Consider the following 17,756-nt stretch of genomic DNA (forward strand, 5'->3'; position numbering starts at 1 on the left):
GTATAGTCTGAAACTTTACTTCCCTGCAGCCAACCCTCCAGAGCCTTAGTGGCACAATCTACAAAATCAGTCCAGTCCTGAGTCGGTGCTTTTTGGGTGTCTCTGAACAACAACCTGTATTGCTCAGTGGTTAGGCCAAACCCTTCAATAAGAGCACTCTTCAGAACAGAGTAGTTTTTGGCATCCTCAGGTCTAACAGTGAGGAGCCTGTCTCTCCCTTTCTCAGAAAAGGAGTACCATAAAATTGCTGCCCACTGATCCTCAGGGACCTGCTGTACCATGCAGGCCCTCTCAAGAGCAGTCATCCATTTGTGGATATCATCCCCTTCCTTGTAGGGGGGCACAATTTTTGTCAGGTTTCTATTGTCATAGGCCCTGTCTTTTTCTTTAGGAACTTTGCTGCCACCAGTGGCATCTAAGCCACTTATTTTCTGTTCCCTAGCCAAGGTAAGTTTAGCTTGAGCTAAGGTCAGTTTAGCTTGAGCCAGAGCTACCTCCTCCCTCTCTATCTGGAGTTGGACAGCCCTCATTCTAGCCCTATGCTCTTTTCTCTGGGAGGAAGTCATTCCTCTTTGAGATTCTCTTGAGGCACTAGAAAGGTGAGAGTCCCTTGACAGAGATCTCTCCCTTCTATTACCTGGGAGAATTTGGTTATGAGATCTGGAGTGGTGCTGGCCCCCTCCATTCCCATGTAGGTCCAAGTTGGCCTGGTTAAGCCTGGCAACCTGTACCTGGTTTCCCCCCTGATCCTGATCTTCAGGCTCTTCTAAATCAGAGCCTTCCTCTGGGTCTTCCTCTTCCTCCTCTATTCCTTCTTGAAGATCCTCATTCTCAGGGGAGTTTATCCCTTCCTCTGTTTCTAAGGGAGTCTGACTCACCTTGTCTAGGTCATCCTTTTCTAGGAGAGCTACTAGGGAAGGAATGGTAGGGCCTCTGCCCTTTTTTAGCCCCCTGGCTGTGCACAAGGCACTCAGGTCTTTGTGGCTAAGGTTGTCATATCTGGATGTTGTCCCTATAGGATCAACTATTACAGGAGCAGAGCCTGAGGCTCTTTCTGTATCAGACATGACTGCTAGTGAGGTGTAAGTGGTGCACTTACCTACACTAAGTGGTTTCCTACTGTACCTTGCTAGTGAGTTGTAGTCAGGGTGTGCTAATCCCTTTTGTCTACAACTACTAAGTTCAGTAGAACTTAATATGCTAAGCTTTTGATTTATATGTACCTAGAGGTACTTGATGTGATCTTTCAATTTGATAAAGATTGCAATGGTAAAACAAACAGCAAGCTCAAATCCGCACCGCTGCACACCAATGTGAGAAGTTGGCCTGATATGTAGTGTTTCCAATTCTGGAACCACTGGGTATCAGTCCAAACAAACCCCAAAGATGTCAGGTTGTAAGTCAACCTTGTAGACAAGCTATCCTAGTGGTAGCATGGACTAAGCAGCCTTAAAGGCTTAACTTAAGAGGTCGTGTTAAGCGAGCTGTTTTACCACATACAATCCTGTAATCAAATGAAAGGACACCACACAAGTATATATTATAAAAATATATGTATTTATTACTAAATTACTCCCCAGTACTCTTTATGAGGAAAGGGGCACAAGCGTTAAATCAAAAGCACTGTTACACATATAAAGTTGCACGTTTATGGATGAGGGCGGGTGGCCACTCAGACCATATATCAAAAAAGTGGTATAAGTAACACTTTACGAACAATGGTTAGGCCTAGGGCCTAGAGATTCGCTGGGAGCAGTCAGGACAAGCAATGAAGAAGTCGGGAGTAGCCCACAGGAGACGGATGCAGCACGGAAAGTGCAGCGCGCACCAATGCACTGTCAATGGTGCGTAAAAGTCAATTAAAGTGAATAAAAAGATACTTCCGCTGAACCTAGGAACACAAAACTTTAGACACAGACCCTAGAGGTGTGTACCAGTGTAAAGACACCGGCGTTGCAAAGTTACCTCACCCACAGGCCGTGGGTGCACAGGGTCGAAGTGGCGTCGGGTTCTGTCACGCAGGTTCTGGGTGCTTGGAGCTGTTGCAGCTGCAGGCGCTGTGAAGCAGAAGTGTCCGGTGCGATCCAAGGGTGGATCGGTGTAGAAAAGTACCTGAAAGCAGAGGGGACAGAGTCTGGGTCACTCAGCAGTGACCAGGGTGGAACCAGGACGGAACCAGGCAATGTCGGGCGCAATCAGGCGGTTGTCGATAGGCTTCTCTCCGCTGTCACGTGGGCTCTGGGGCATCTGCGACGTCCAGGAGCAGGTCACGATCTGTCCCACGTAGGCTCTCGCCGTCAGCACCGTCGGCTTGAAGATTGTAGCAAACAGCACTTGGCAAAAGCAATCCACGCGGAACCGGGAGATTGCTTATCACTCGAACCAGGAGGGTCAGAGTGGGTGCTCCTTTTCACAGGAGCTGGTGCAGATCTGGAGCAACCAGAAAAGCAAGTCGTATTTCAAAGTTCGTCGGCACAGGGGCCACAAGCCAGCTGGCAAGTGACCGGGCCAATGCGTCGAGCGCACACAAGCAGAAGGGCCCCACGCAGCACTCGTCGAGTGTGGAGGGGTGAGCTTTGGTGCAAGTGGAGCTCGGGGCTGGGGCTTCTCAAACCCCGGTGTACAGCTTCGAGGGTCACTCGTGGGCCGCACGGTCAGCGTCTCGTGGCCTTTTCAAGATGGCGTGCCCCACGCTTCCGGTCGCCTCCACGGGTCTCAGCTCTGCAGGGACTGTGGATCGGGCAGGTAGAAGGCAGGCAAGCTTGATCTCGTCGATCTCTGTCGCTCGAGTTCCGGCGGGAACTGCAACAAAGCAAGGGTCGAGGGCTGGATGGTGCCTGTTTGCACAGGGTGGTCACTCCTTGACCACAAGGGAGATTCTTCAGTCTTCTCACGTCGTGTAGAAAGTCGAAGGGTCCAGATTTTGTTTCTTATGTTTCTTCAGGATGATCTGAGGTCCGTTGGGACTGCTCCCCCTCTTATTCGAATCTGGGGGGTTGGACATCCTGCTAGGTCCCCTCCTATGGGTGGGACCCAGGAAGGGGGTGGTTACACCCCTCTCCTTTGATCCTGGCCGCGCTGGGACAGGGGCTGGGAGGCCCCAGAACCGGTTTGGCCGGATCCTGCAAGGGGCAGCCTTGTGCTCCCCAGGCAGTGTCTGGTTTCATTGAAACCTCCCTACTCCAATCCACTATCTCCTGTCTGGGGTGGTTTGACACCGCCCTGTGACAGGAAACTCTTTGTCCAGGCCTCCTCTGCCGGGTTTCGGTCAGCAGCAGGAGGTCAGACCCGTGTCTGTGGCAGGGGCATCCATTTTGTGGATCTGAGGCTCATTTTAAATCAACCGCGTTTCAGTAAAGTAACATGTCTTCTCCCTCTAGAAGGGTGGAATGCTATCCCCGTCGCCAGAACTGGCGAGGGGATAGTATTCCAATTCGTATGACACCTTACACGACATGTTTTGATAAAGCCAAACCAAAGTTGCTATATAACCGCAAGGATTATAATGCGCTTAAGAGTATATGGTATGGCATTATCCCGGACCAGCTTAGGGAGTTGTTCCCGACAGCTGTAGACAGGCTCAGCTCATGCCAGAGCACCATCTCACATAAAACCACGCACTCTGCCTCCAGGATTGATGAGGCCTTCCATAGGAGTGGCTTACAGGCTATATATGTGTCCAGATATAGGTTTAGATATAGGTATACTATATCTAAGCAAGGGGTGATTACACCCACTTGCCCCAGCTGAGTGATCAGCCAGTTGTGTCAATTTAAGAACCATCCAGGGGTGGCAAAAGCTATGCTTCAGCCCCTGGTAGGCCTTGGTGGCACCTATGCCCTGGGCACCTATAGTGCATGGTACAGGGGCTGACAAGGAGTCCATTTCCAATTGTGGTATGTACCTATAGCACATGTATTATAAATTTAGAGAGAGAACAGCAGGCTGGGGGTCTGATTAGCAGGCCCACAGCCTCAGTAAGTCGAAAACCAGTGAAGCAAAAAGCAAAAATTGGGGTGACCATAGGATAGCAGACCCTACTCTCCTACACTGACCTAAGCCTAATACTTGGGAGGGAGTAAGTAAGTAGCAGTTTAAGTTAAGTTGGTTTTGCCAAGAGTTTGCTGCAAGAATTCTCTCTAAGGGTTTAGTCAACACTGTACCTCTGGAATAGAATGTTGGAGGTCTGGTATCTCTCCTCAGGACTCAATATCCCAGTTACCCGCAAGGGTAGGCTGGAAACGCCGGGGCTGGATTTTCTCGGCAGGAGAAAAGACAGCGCCTTTCTCAGCGCGTCAAGGAGGAGGAGGGGCAGCGTCCGTGGGCTTCTCGCATCTGCTGGGCTCTACAAGGGACAGCTGTTCTGCTCCTGTATTCTCTATCACCACCGCTGTGTTTGCTTAAGGCAACGTTGGTAATATTTATACCTGGAAGGTGCCTTGTTTCACGTAAGTGTTTGGACATAAGACGTCAATAAAGATGTCACTAAGAACCGGTCGTTCTTACAGTGCTCATTAGAGTTCTATTACTAATAAAAACAAAGCAAGCGGGGCTTTCCCAGGTTGCTGGGGGTTTTATCTGTTGAAAGAACTCGGTGTGTAATCTAGGAATCTAAGATAGTGGCTTCTGCTGTGTCATGTACTGTAATGAGCTGCAGAGGCGAGGTTCTGAAATATGGCTCAGATCGTTTATGCCAGAGACGAGTTTCTGAAATATGGCTCAGATCGTTTATGCCATTATAGGGGTATGAATGGATTATAGCCGTATTGGGGCATAAGGTCACAATAGTGATCGGGGTCCTAGATTAGAACACAACAGGTCCAAGCATAGTTCTGTTCCAGAGCAGAATTCCTGCAAATGGCGCCACCATCGTTTGGTCTGATATTTACTTGTGGTCCACTTAGTAGTGATTTTGCTTGTCCACAATACCCTAGCATGTTTTCCCAGAGACGTCCGTGGTGCTAGGAATTTCTCCTCCGCAGTTATTAGGCAGCACCTAGGTCTGTTGCTTGTCCAAGCTAGAGACCTTCAGTTCAGACGACATTGCAGGCTTAGGCAGCCTCTGCCAGTGTTTTTAAATCTTTTGTATATTGCACGTTGCTTTTAAAATTGAAATTGAATTGTGACTTACTTGTGCCTTTGGTGTCCCCCTGTTCCGCCGCGGCTTGTGCCGTTTGAGCGGAGGGGTCAAACACCTTTTCTTCTAAGCGCCCTCACTTCCTGGATCAATCAGGGTTAGCGCTCTAGAGTCATTCCTACACTGCTGCGGTCCCGCCGACTTTCACTTTATCAGTCAGTGCGCCGAGCGGACGCGCGCAGCGGACGTGCGCAGTGGACGCGCGTAGCGGCGCGCCGAAGGCAAGCCCGTCTGCGCCCGCCCGCTCCCGGCCGATGCCAGCCGATGCCAGACGCCAGGTACCCTGTTCATTTATACTACTTTTTCAGCCCCTCTATTCTCACTGGGCTTTGAATCTCCAATGGGCATCATCCGATACACTAATCAGGAGCTCCTCTCCTTAAACGTAACAGGCAGCGACACCAAAACACCTCAATCAGCCAGTAACTGCACCGAAGGTAGTGTAAATAAGGCCACATTTTTTAAACACCACAACAGTAAGCTCGGCCTTCAGCCCCAGAAAAACCTTGTATGCATGTACTGCAACGCTAGATCCCTACCCAAACATGCCTAAGAAATGTGGTCACTTCTTGACTCTGACAACCCTGATATATTATTTATCATGGAGACCTGGCTGCAAGAGTCTTCCACCCCCGACATCTCCATTTCCCTGCCCCTCGATTATAAAATACACAGGCTCGACCGTCTTAGCAAAAAAGGAGGGGGAACTGCTCATATATATGAATCCTCCATCAAGCTCCATAGCAATGATTCTTACCTGGAGAACTGGGGTGAAATATGCATTCTTACCTTGATCCTTGGTAATAAAGAGTCATGGAAGGCGGCTCTTATCTATAGACCCCCAGGAGTAAAAACCCCTTTTGTAAACAAGCTCTTAGAAGCAATAGCTCCCTACTCCCTGGTCGCAGGGAACTTCCTTCTATTAGGGGATTTCAACTACCATGTGGAACAAACTCACGATCCCCATACCATTGATCTTATCACCAATCTGACCTCTCTAGGACTTTGCTTATTACCGACTGGCCCTAGGCACAATGCTGGCCATGCACTTGATCTCATATGCACTAACTCAGATAAAGTAGAAATTAACCAGATCTCTCCTGCCCTCTGGACAGACCACATTGTAATAAAAAAAATTATTGCTGGCACCCATGTTGAACCCCAAAAGATTACTCAAGAAAAGCTGAGCAGACCATGGAACAAAATCACCCTGAATTCCTTTGCTGCCCACTTTTCTCCTCCCATCATTACTAGTAAAACCGATCCTAACAGTGCAGCAATTAATCTCGACTCCGCAATCTCCTTGGCTTTAGACTCTATAGCCCCGGCCCGAGCACTCAGGCCTCCCTCCAAGATCTCACTGTGGTTCGCCCCGGATCTGGAAAAGATTAAACACTCGGTCAAGATAGCAGAAAGATAATGGCGTCAAACCAAAGACGTTAACGACAGGCAACATTATAAAGCAGCACATAGGTCCTATATGAAAGATATCGCCATGGCAAAAAGAGTGTACTTAGGCAATAGGATTTCCCAGGCAGCAAGCTCACAGAGAGAACTATATAAAATAGTAAAAGAGTTCACTAATCCATCTGCCTGTCAGCAAACACCCAATGAGTCAAAAGCGTGGGTTGACTCTGTAGGGCTGTACTTCCATGAAAAAATCAATGACATCCGCAAACTTTTCCCCCAACCTCCCCCTCTGTCGCAGACCATACCTCCACCCACCAACTGCTACAGGGACTCAAAAAAACAAATCAATATACTTAGGGAATTTTCACCTTGCTCTGAAACAGAGGTTGAGTCAACCCTGTACAAAATGAAGTCAGGAGCCCCGGGAGATCCAGCCTCCCCCCAAATTCTAGCAAAAATTGCCCCTGTCCTGGTCTCCGACCTAACTAAAGTCCTGAATCAGTCCCTACTGCATTCCTCCGTCCCCCTGCACTGGAAGGAGGCCATAATAAGACCAATTCTAAATAAAAATGCAGCCGATCCCAAATTACTTCCTAATTATCGGCCCATCTCCCTCCTGCCCCTATTTGCCAAAGTCATGGAGTCACTGATAAACAAAGAACTCATAACTCACCTTGAGACTAACAAACTCCTGGACCCATCCCAGTCGGGCTTCAGGGCATTGCACAGCACCGAAACCGCCCTGCTCGAAATTGTCGGCAATGTCAGAATGACTCTGGATTCAAATCAGTCCGCCATACTTGTCCTTCTCCTTCTCGACCTGTCCGCAGCCCTCGACACCATCTCGCACCTCATTCTTTTCTGCGTTACTCTGGATAAAAAGCTACCTGACCAACAGACGATCTAAGGTCCAAGTTGGCACCCACTCCTTTAGTTACCACGGCAACGACAAGGGTGTCCCACAGGGGTCAATACTGAGCCCCACTCTTTTCAATCTTTATGTATCTCCCCTTGCAAAGGTGATTCGAGCACACGGTTTTGGAACCATGTCCTACGCAGATGACACCCAAATACTGATTACAATCAATCAGGACCCAGATGAAACCAAACTGAGATTTAAAAACTGCATGGTTGACATTCATAACTGGATGACAGATAACTTCCTGATGCTGAATGCCAGCAAAACGGAGATCGTGCTCTTTGGAAAGGCCGATAAGATCTGGTCTGAAGAATGGTGGCCAGTCTCCCTTGGTCCTTGCCTTCTCCCAAATCCTCAGTTAGAAATCTTGGGGTAATAATTGACAACAAGCTATCCATGATTGAACACATCAATGAAGTAGTCAACACCAGCTCCGGCCTCATGCGCAGTCTGAGGAAAATCTTTAAATGGATCCCCCTTTCATCGCGCATGCCCATTGTGCAGGGACTCATTGTCAGCCGGATAGACTATGGGAACTCGCTATTGTCCTCAATAAATGCTACTCTTTTGGCCCGTCTACAGGTCCTGCAAAATACTGCTGCAAGACTGGTGCTCAACCTTCCCCCTCGCACCCCGTCACCGCCCTGTTTAAAAACCCTGCACTGGCTCCCAATAAAGAAGCGCCTAAAATTTAAATTATGCTGCCTAGTCCACAAAACCATCAATGGACATGGACCAACATACCTGGAACAAAAGCTTAAATCCCACAACCTGGCAAGGTCACTCAGATCCTCTAGCAAGTCATTTCTGACTGTACCTAGGGTACGCACGGTCAGAAATGGCGATAGGGCATTTAGTAAAACAGCCCTCGAAGCCTGGAACTCCCTGCCCCTCCAGATTAGGACAGAACCCAATCATCTGAGGTTCCGTAACATCTAAAAACCTGGGGGCAGATTTACAAGGCCCTTGCGCCACTTTTGCGTCACTTTCCCCATGTTAAAAGTGACGCAAAAGTGGCGCAAGGGGCTTGTAAATAAGCCCCCTGGCTTTTTTAGCTTCAGCCCGTAGTCCTGTCTTGTGTATCTAGTTTGCTTTGGCTCAGCCTGTACCTGTTGCTGTTGTTCCCCGACAGTAACTTAGCAATTAATGCAACACGGAAATCCTAATGCAGGCACTACTGTGATTTTGTTATTGAAGCAGACGCAGCTTTCTGATTTAAATTCTCTTATTTATGGGTCACTTTCCCGGCTGTCAATGCTAATAATAATACTTTCCATGGATACAAAAGCCAGTGTACCTAATGCAAAAGCCCTGCACCCTCGTTGGGTTCAAGGGGCTACGTCCTTATCATCAGACGATGACGACTTTGTCTTTGACCCTTCTTTCTGCAATATGAACATGTTTATCCTTTGCCTTCTTCAATTTTGCTTCGCACCCAATGTCCTTGTTCCATGGTGCAAGGGTGTAGTTGGAACACTTACCGGGAACAAACGTGCTTCCCTTATATGTTCACTTTTATCACTCATGGAGCATGTGAGACCCTCCTTCACCTTATCCCCACCGACCTGTCCATACCAGGGAACCAGTACGTAGCCCCCGCTTTGGATTGGCCGGGGTTGCACCCCAAGTGACCTTCACGAGCTAGGTCTGAAATTTCCTCCCACAGGTTTTTAGGGGCACGATTTTTCTCATGACCAGATCCTTGCATATGTACAACTCATATCTAACTTTCCAGTAGGAACGAATATCCTCATGTTCCAAGGCAATGATCATCCCCCCTCATCATCCCAAAAAGGAGGTGGCGTGTCATGGAAGCTACAGCCATGGTAGAGTCACATTTGTACACTTCAGGTAGCTATGAATAAAGAGTTGCAGTCCTTGTTTCCAAACCTAGCATTAATACATGCTATTAATTGTAAGGATACACTAAAAAATCATAGACATATAAAATAAACTTCAGAAAAACACAGCCTCACAAAGATTCCCAAAGGGCTCATCATGTTTCTTAGTAGTGGGACCCTCCTCTGAGGCGAGTGTTGCACAGAGAGGTCTCTCAGGAGAAGGGGAGATGGAGCTGAGACAGTTCTCAACTTGAGTTCTATAAATGCTGCTGCGCGCGCTCCGCGGGAACTGTTGCTTCCAGGCAACAAGTCAACATTACACTAATGCCACACTACAGCTGATGGGGGCGCAGTGAAGGGCACAGTCATATGTGGGCACAACTTCAAGCCTGATATGGTTGGTCTCTCCCAGCCTGGCCTTAATACAGTTGTTATCTTCACCTCACATAAGTAGTTAGGGGCATATTTACAAAGGATTTATCTCAGTTTTTTTGGCTTAAAAAGCTAAAAAAGCAGAGATAAAACTATCGCCCTATTTACAAGAGGGGGCTAACATGCATAATTGCATGTTAGCACCCTTTTTCCCAACTCCTCCCTTTGCATATCTAATGAGATGCAAAGTGGGCGTCACTGGGCGTTTCCCGGATGGACAACCTTGCAAATATCGCTGATGTTCACATCACAATATTTACAAGGCTGCCCCAGCATTTTACCACATGTTATTTTTTGGAGAAAACCGCTGTTTTCTCCAAAAACTAATGTCTGCTAAAATGCAGACTTACCTATCCCTAACATTGGGGTGAATTATGCTGATACGACCCAGTGGGTCGTATCAGCAAGGTTATCGCCGTTTTGCAGGGAACATCGTTGGAAAAGCAGCAAAAAGGCGTTAACCTCGCTATCTCTGGAATTTTTATCGCCCTGGAGAAACGTGCTGTTAATAACATGCTACCAGGGCGAAAAATTCCAGTGAAAGCCTGCGATAACAAATTATCGTTAAGCACGGCCAGCGATAATTATCGCTGGTCATTGATAATATGGCCCCTTGCTCTCACGCAATTCATAGTTATGGCTGTAACGTCCGTTATATACACTGCTCTGCACCTCACGCGAGAACTACTTTTGACACTATCATTTTATACTGCAGGCGATGAAACATACAATCTTCACCTCCCGCGAGGACTTACATACGCTCACACTGTACAGATATGCAGTTGCAACTCCTTGTGGTCAACTCCTCTTCACTGGTGATTAAAGTCTCTCACCTTAAGTTGAACATGGTCCCTGCCATTTTTAATTGGCTGCTGACCTTCCGGCACTTTTTTCACCTCTTAGCATCAGGGATGACAACATCGCACTGCGACTCCACGATCAGGGGTAAGGTTGTGCTGCCGCCCCCTGCGCAGCGGGTTCGGTTGATCCATCCTCGTCGCCAATATTGTAAATAACCTTGAAGCAAAACATATAGGGGATTAGAAGATGTAATAGCTACCGGCCACAACCTCAAAGTCACAGTAACTGTCATAACTGTAAATCAGAATGAGAAATGGGACTGGGATGATCCAAGTCCACTAGGGAACAGGGGAATAAGGGGATGGGGCAAGTGATGTCACAAACCATATGTATCATATGGAAGCTTACAGAAAAGATAACAAAAGGAGGCCATAATTATACAAGCACTTAAGATTCACAACAATTACATAAGAAGGAAAAACACAACAGTACATCATTTTGATGAGGGTGCTCTCCCTAAATTGGGGGTGGAGGGGTAGGTATTGTAGTATTGTATTGTATATGGATTTGTTAAGCGCGATTGCTGCCCAAGGGCGTCCAAGCGCTGAGTAAGTAAACAGAGATGGGCGGTGCAGAAGAGATTAGAACTCGGTGGATTTGGCAAACAGTAGGGTTTTCAGTTGCTTGCGGAATGAGAGCAGGTTCGAGTTGGACCGGAGTTGTAGAGGAAGGGCATTCCACAATTTCGAGGTGTTCAGGGAGAACATCCTGCCTCCTGCCCTAGCTCTCCTTACTCTGGGGACCACCGCCAGGAATTGTCCACAGTATGCATAATATTGATATCATCACAATACAAGTGGGCCGAGTACTGTTAGTCATATTTCAAAATATGTTCTATGCCCAAAAGTACATGATGGTCATGTTATAATGACTGAATATGTGTGTTAAATGTAAAATAAATTACATACATCTGGTGTGAAGACTCTTGTGACACTCAGTGTATTTGTCATGAGTAACTGCTGTACCTTTGCTTTACACATTGCTTCTGTAGTGAGCCTGACTGCTCAGTGCCAAGCTACCCAAGGGTGAGCACGGGTTGTACAGCCAGTGTAAACACCCGCCCTTGATGGGAGCATTAGGTTCAGCCTGGCAGGGGCACCTATTCAGCCAACCAGGCACTGCTGGTTCCAACAACGGCTGAGCTTGATGCTTTCTTGCCACGTTCTCCAACCCACCATTGAACCCTTTGTCCCCTTCCTAACCTCCTAATGCCAACCAAATTCAAGAAGATAGTAACACCAACCGCCGTTAGCCATCATCCAATCCACGTCTTACGAAGCCCTCACCCAATGGTAAACATTGTTGGCTGCTCTTCTCTGATATAACCCCAGAGCAGAGCCCTAGCAGCTCACCGCCTGCCCTGTGTCTCACTTCTGGCTCTGGAAAAGGTCCAAACATTACTATTACAAGCCTCGGTGTTGTGTAACCGCACTCAGCTCCTCCTGACCCGCCCGAAGCAAGAACATCATGCCTCTGTACCAACCACCATTCCTCAAACATGGACCACAATGCAAGGGTGGCTTGACCAGAAGCGGAAACGACAACACAACTTTGCTAACTCTTTGATAGACAAACATTTTTTCAACAAACTTGACCTTATCTTATCTCTATCTGTCCCAATTCGTTTTCAGGTTTTTGGATTCACCAAAGACCCCAGAAAATGTACACTGTGGGCGAGGACCATCAAGGGTTCTCCCTCACGGTCCTATCTTACTGAGCTAACAGGACCTTCTGAGTCTGTAACATGATTAGAATGTTGTCCAGATGAGTGATCATAAGGTCCGTCTCCTTGAGCGCCTTGAAACAAGGTCACTGCTTTCAATAATGTCATAATAATGTCAGAAAGCAAGGAGGCCTGGTTGATATCCCCAAAGGAACCCAAGGAAATGTCCCATCCTTCATAAACATAAGCATGCTTGAGGTCTCATCTCATCAGCCAATCCTGTGGCAGGAAGTCACGTCTCCATTAAGACATGTGGATGCAGTAATCATTTTCAAGAGATTTCAGATTTCCAAGAGGTCTCAACATCTTCTGTTTGATCAGGAAAGTGAGAGTCTGAATGAATTACTATTTCTCTTGCATTTTTCTCTGCAACATTTCACACTACTGCTCCTGCTAGAATGCAAGTATCTTCTGAAAAGGCTATAAACTGGAAGAAGCACGTGCGACAGAAGAGAAGAAGATGCTATCACATACCCTCGAGCAGTTATCAGAATCAGAACCCATTCACGATGTCTGATATGGTCAGTAAATGTTCTGACTTCCCTTCCACTTGGACAACCAGAAGGGAGAAGGTATTAAACCTGTGCCTTGTCTGATGGACTCCCGCCCACATACTCCTATAGCTCTGACTTCCTGTTTCATCCTCATTGGTGAAATGCCTTGAGGCACAGAATCCCCCAGAGTCTCAGCTCCCGCCCCACTGTCCCTTGAGACATTTGACACAAATCACAGAAGAAAATTCCCTCTCTACCAGCACACCCACAAACATAGCGCAAAAACTCTGCGCTTTGACAGCGGTAGAGTTTTTCTTTTCTTTTAATTGTATTATTTCGAAGATTTGGGTAACAATTTATCGAACAATATTATACACAGAGATATGAAAAAAAACACCATGCAGGGGCAATCAATAAACAACACTATATTTCCTCACATATTTCAATACAGTATAGCTTAAATATTAATATAGAACAATCCCTATACATTTTATTTTTATTTTATTGAATTTGATTTAGACCTCAACTGAGGTCAACAAATACATGATTAGAAAATGATAAAACAGTTGTAATATTCAATATTAAAATATTTTTTTTAACTTTAAAAAATGTATATAAATTATAACAAGTAAATTCATCTGGCGGAGATTACAAAACTCAATTAAACTTCTTGCAGATCTGAGGTTATGTCTAAAACATATGGGCCTTATATGCCGCCGCCAGGCCTTTACCAGAATCAAGTTTGGACAAATTAATAACACATGTATGAGATCCTGCCGCCCTCCATTACATAATTCACAAGTTTCTGAATAATTATCCGATTTGTCCCATATAGAGGTCACTATCTTTAAGGGTAGGATCCCTAGCCTCATTAAAATTATGGTACGCCTGACCCTATGCTCTAATGAAAAACGTATGTACTGTTGTGGTGCTTTATATTGTTGACTATCTGCAAAGTGTGCATAGTGTTATAGCCGAGAACAGGGGTCTAAATCTAGCTCATAGCTTAATCTTGAGGTCAGGTTCTTTAGATGAAGCTTCAGATGTAGGTGGGTCATAGATTTCAATAGTGCAATCGTGCAACCAGATTGAGTTAGTGCAGTATTTAAGTTCTTATTAAAAGTATGCTGGGGTGCATCGTCTCTGAAAGTCTCCAATGGCAGGACATACCTTATGTCCTTTGATCTGCATGTAAAGATTATAGGCCCAGCGGAGTATATTTAGAATAGCTTTTGCATACACCCTGTCTACAGATAGCGCAAGACGAATTGCTTGAACGGGTACTCACTGATTGACTCTTAGCAATGTACGTAGCAGAGTACCTTCTTTTACATTCAGTCGGTGCCATGCCTTAATCGGGATATATTCCAGAGCTTATAGTAAGATTGCCTGTATTTTTAACGACAGACCTCAAGCGTAGGAGCAAACAGGCACATGCATCAAGCATTTAAGAAATCGCAAAATTTGCGAATCGCAAAAAAATGGTTTTTGCGATCGCAAAATACACTATAGCAATGCATCAACGATATTTTTGCAAAAAACAGTAATTTTTCGCAAAAATAAAGAATCGCAAAATAATTCTGAGAAAACATTTGCGATTCTTTTTTTGCGCCTCCCAAATAGAGATTTGCAAAATTGCAATCTCAAAATAAGAAGGAACACAACCAGGTGGTAATCATGAGTGCAAATCTGAAACAGCTGCAAATCAACAGAAACTGATTTAAACACACCCACAATGAGCTACCAGGACTCACAATGGCAGGGCTGTACCTGATGGCGAGGAGGATGAGGCTGCAGGCTGCTCGACAGAGAGGAAGGCAAATCAATGAGCGCATCTTCAGTGCCGCATAACTTTAATAGGACAGCAAGAGGACGAGATAAACGATAAGTATAGGCTGAATGCAGCAATGATCCATGATCTCATCAATGAAGTGGACCCCATCCTGCAACGACAGACTCATAGGACCATGGCCATCCCAACGCATGTACAGGTCTTATGTTGCCTACATCTACTGGCGTCAGGCAGTTTTTAGAGTGTAATTGCAGTAGCTGGAGGTATGGCGCAAAGCGCACTGCCAAGAATATTCAAAGCATTCCTTGATGGCATGAAGGTCCGGAAAGGCTCTCATATAACTTTCCCAACCACAGCCCATGACATTGCTAAGACTAAGCAAGAGTTTTAACAGATTTCAGGTTTCCCACAAGTCCTGGGTTGTATTGATTGCACCCATGTGGCAATATGTCCCCCAGCAACACAGGAATATTTGTATAGGAATAGGAAATGTTATCATTCCCTCAATATTCAGGTTGTGTGTAATGCCAAAAACATCATAACGGACATTGTGGCGCAATTTCCCGGCTGTGCACATGATTCATATATCTTCAGGCAAAGTGGCATTCAGACCCGTCTTGCAAGGGGAGAGTTTGGAGAGGGACTTTTGCTAGGTAAATATGTGCAATACAGTAATCCATTCATTGTACAAATGTCAATGTCAAGCCTTTGCTCCCTCACATGTAGGTGACAGCACATACGCATTGCAGAATTACCTGATGACACCTTATCTCAATCCTACGACTGCCGCCCAAAGGAGATACAATGCAGCACATATATCAACCAGGAACGTCGTAGAGCGCACATTTGGGCTGCTGAAGAGTCGATTTAGATGCCTCCATAAGACCGGTGGAGCACTGAAATACAACCCTGAACAATGCTGCAAGATAGTGGCAGCATGTGCCATGCTGCACAACATTTCGACGAAAAGGGAGGAATGGAAATGGAGCTGTCTGACAGCGACTCGGAGGATGGGAACCAGCAAGTGCAACATCACCGTGCCCTATAAGGATCAGGCGCAGCAGAAGGGTGCAGGAGAAGATTGGAGATCACACAAAATTACTTCTAAGGTGAGTAATGATGACACAAAAACAGTATTTTGCAAGCAAAGTAAGCTTTATGTAAGGAAATAATGACCAGGGTGTTGAAGCACACTTTCAATATGACCAGTGGCACATGAGTCTTGATAATACACATGTATGGATGAAAAGTAAGGAATACTTGAAATTCAGCCATAAGGTCACATTTCAACAATGGTTACGTCGCCATCTTTGTAAATCATTGTACATGGGAGCCTAGCGCTTTCTCTCACGAACACCCAGACGCCTGTCAGTGCCAGCATCTTCATCCCTCACGTTGGGAGGGGAGGGGGTACTGCTACGTGTGTTGCATCTCACTGCAGTAGCAACTGGCATTATTGTACTGCCCATGCTTGCGGCACACTCACTACTCTCTTCCGCGGCAGACAAGTTGCCTGCACTAGTGGATGCATTCATCATCTCCACAACATTGGTCACCTGGTCCAGTGCTTTTGCTACATCTCCGCTCCAATGGCACATTTGTGTTTGCATGGTCACGTAACTTAAGTAATTGGAACAATGGCAACATGCATTCATCTTACCTTCAGATGTGTGTGCAGTTCCTGAGGTGCCTAGCTGTGTCACACCAACAACAGCTTCAGGCTGGATTGAAGATTCCACCAAGTCCTCGATGGGAGTGTTCCCAGTGTCTGTTGGTGTTCCCCCTCCTGTCTTCCTTGGCTCCTTCAGCCGGTCTGCAATGCGCACCTTAGGCCGACTGCGCAGATCGTACCACAGCTTCTTGAGCTCTTCAGTGGTGCGGTGTGTCACCCCAATGGCATTTACTCTGTTCGGGATCCGATCCATATTTTACGTTCCTCCTGCGCTGGTACTTTTAATGAAGCTTTGCCAAACAGCTTCTCATGGCTGTGGACTACTCCCTCAATGAGTGTTTCAATTTCTTTCTCTGAAAATTTAATTTTTCTTTTCCTGCCTGTTTGGCTGTCCTCTGCTGTTTGTGCTGCTTCATTTTCAGTTGGTTGCCAGGTGTTTGCAATCTCTCTCCCACTCCTGTTCTGCTCCTAGAGCCAGCTCCCTCCTCTCCCTGAGCCTCTGCACTGAAAATGAGGCTTGTAGTGCTCACTTCCTGGTTCTGATGTCATCAAGATGCATGAATATGCGACTCCGGAAATTGAGATTTCGCTACTTGCGAAATCGCTAACTGCGAAATCGCAAAAGCTGGAATCGCAATTTTTTTCTGCAAATTTTTGCGATTCTTTATTTTATCGCTATTTTTATGTTGCATCGTGTTTTGCGATTCCTTATTTTCGATTCCTTAAAAATCGCAAATAAGGAATCGCACATTTATACGATGATGCATGTGCCTGAAAGTGTTTATTAGCTGAGGAGGAATACAATCTCAATAGTCCACCAACGTGAGCTTCAGCCTTTGGGCACGATCCCTACAAAACAATGTAAAACCAGAGCAAACAATAAGAGTGTTAGGGTGAAACTTACAGTGCAATGATAACAAAGCAGCACAATAACCCCACAGAGTTGAGGTGCCTTGGGATAAAGTGCTTGGATGACACTAAAGTGAATATAGTAACAGCTACCAATCCTAAACTCCTTAAAACGACCTTAAATTGACATGAGTATGTTAAAATGACATATAAACCTCATTACCCCAGGACTACCATATATACCTTTCACCTGATCCCCACTGTAGTTCCAGGATTGGTCGCCTGGTCCCGGTACATACCTTCCATCCATTCATCCACTAGAGCCACATCAGATTACCCCACGTCTGAGCCCTCCTCCCCCTCTGCTGATACATGGCCAAGATTTATACAATCAAAATTGGTATCAAAGGAAACAATCGTTTTTTTGAGTAGAGTACATTTAATTACCCTCTCAGTAAAAATCATTGTTCAAAACGAATATATCTACATCAGCCTATTGCACACACAGGACAATGACGCCTATCCAAGGCGAAACAGTTAACATAAATCACAAAATGTTTTTACAATACAATACTCAAAAAACATGACACAGATATGAAACAAAAGAGAGTAACCCTACAAAAATC

This window comes from Lissotriton vulgaris, chromosome 2_2 (assembly GCF_964263255.1).
Source record: "Lissotriton vulgaris chromosome 2_2, aLisVul1.2, whole genome shotgun sequence".
Taxonomy (NCBI): Eukaryota; Metazoa; Chordata; class Amphibia; order Caudata; family Salamandridae; genus Lissotriton; species Lissotriton vulgaris.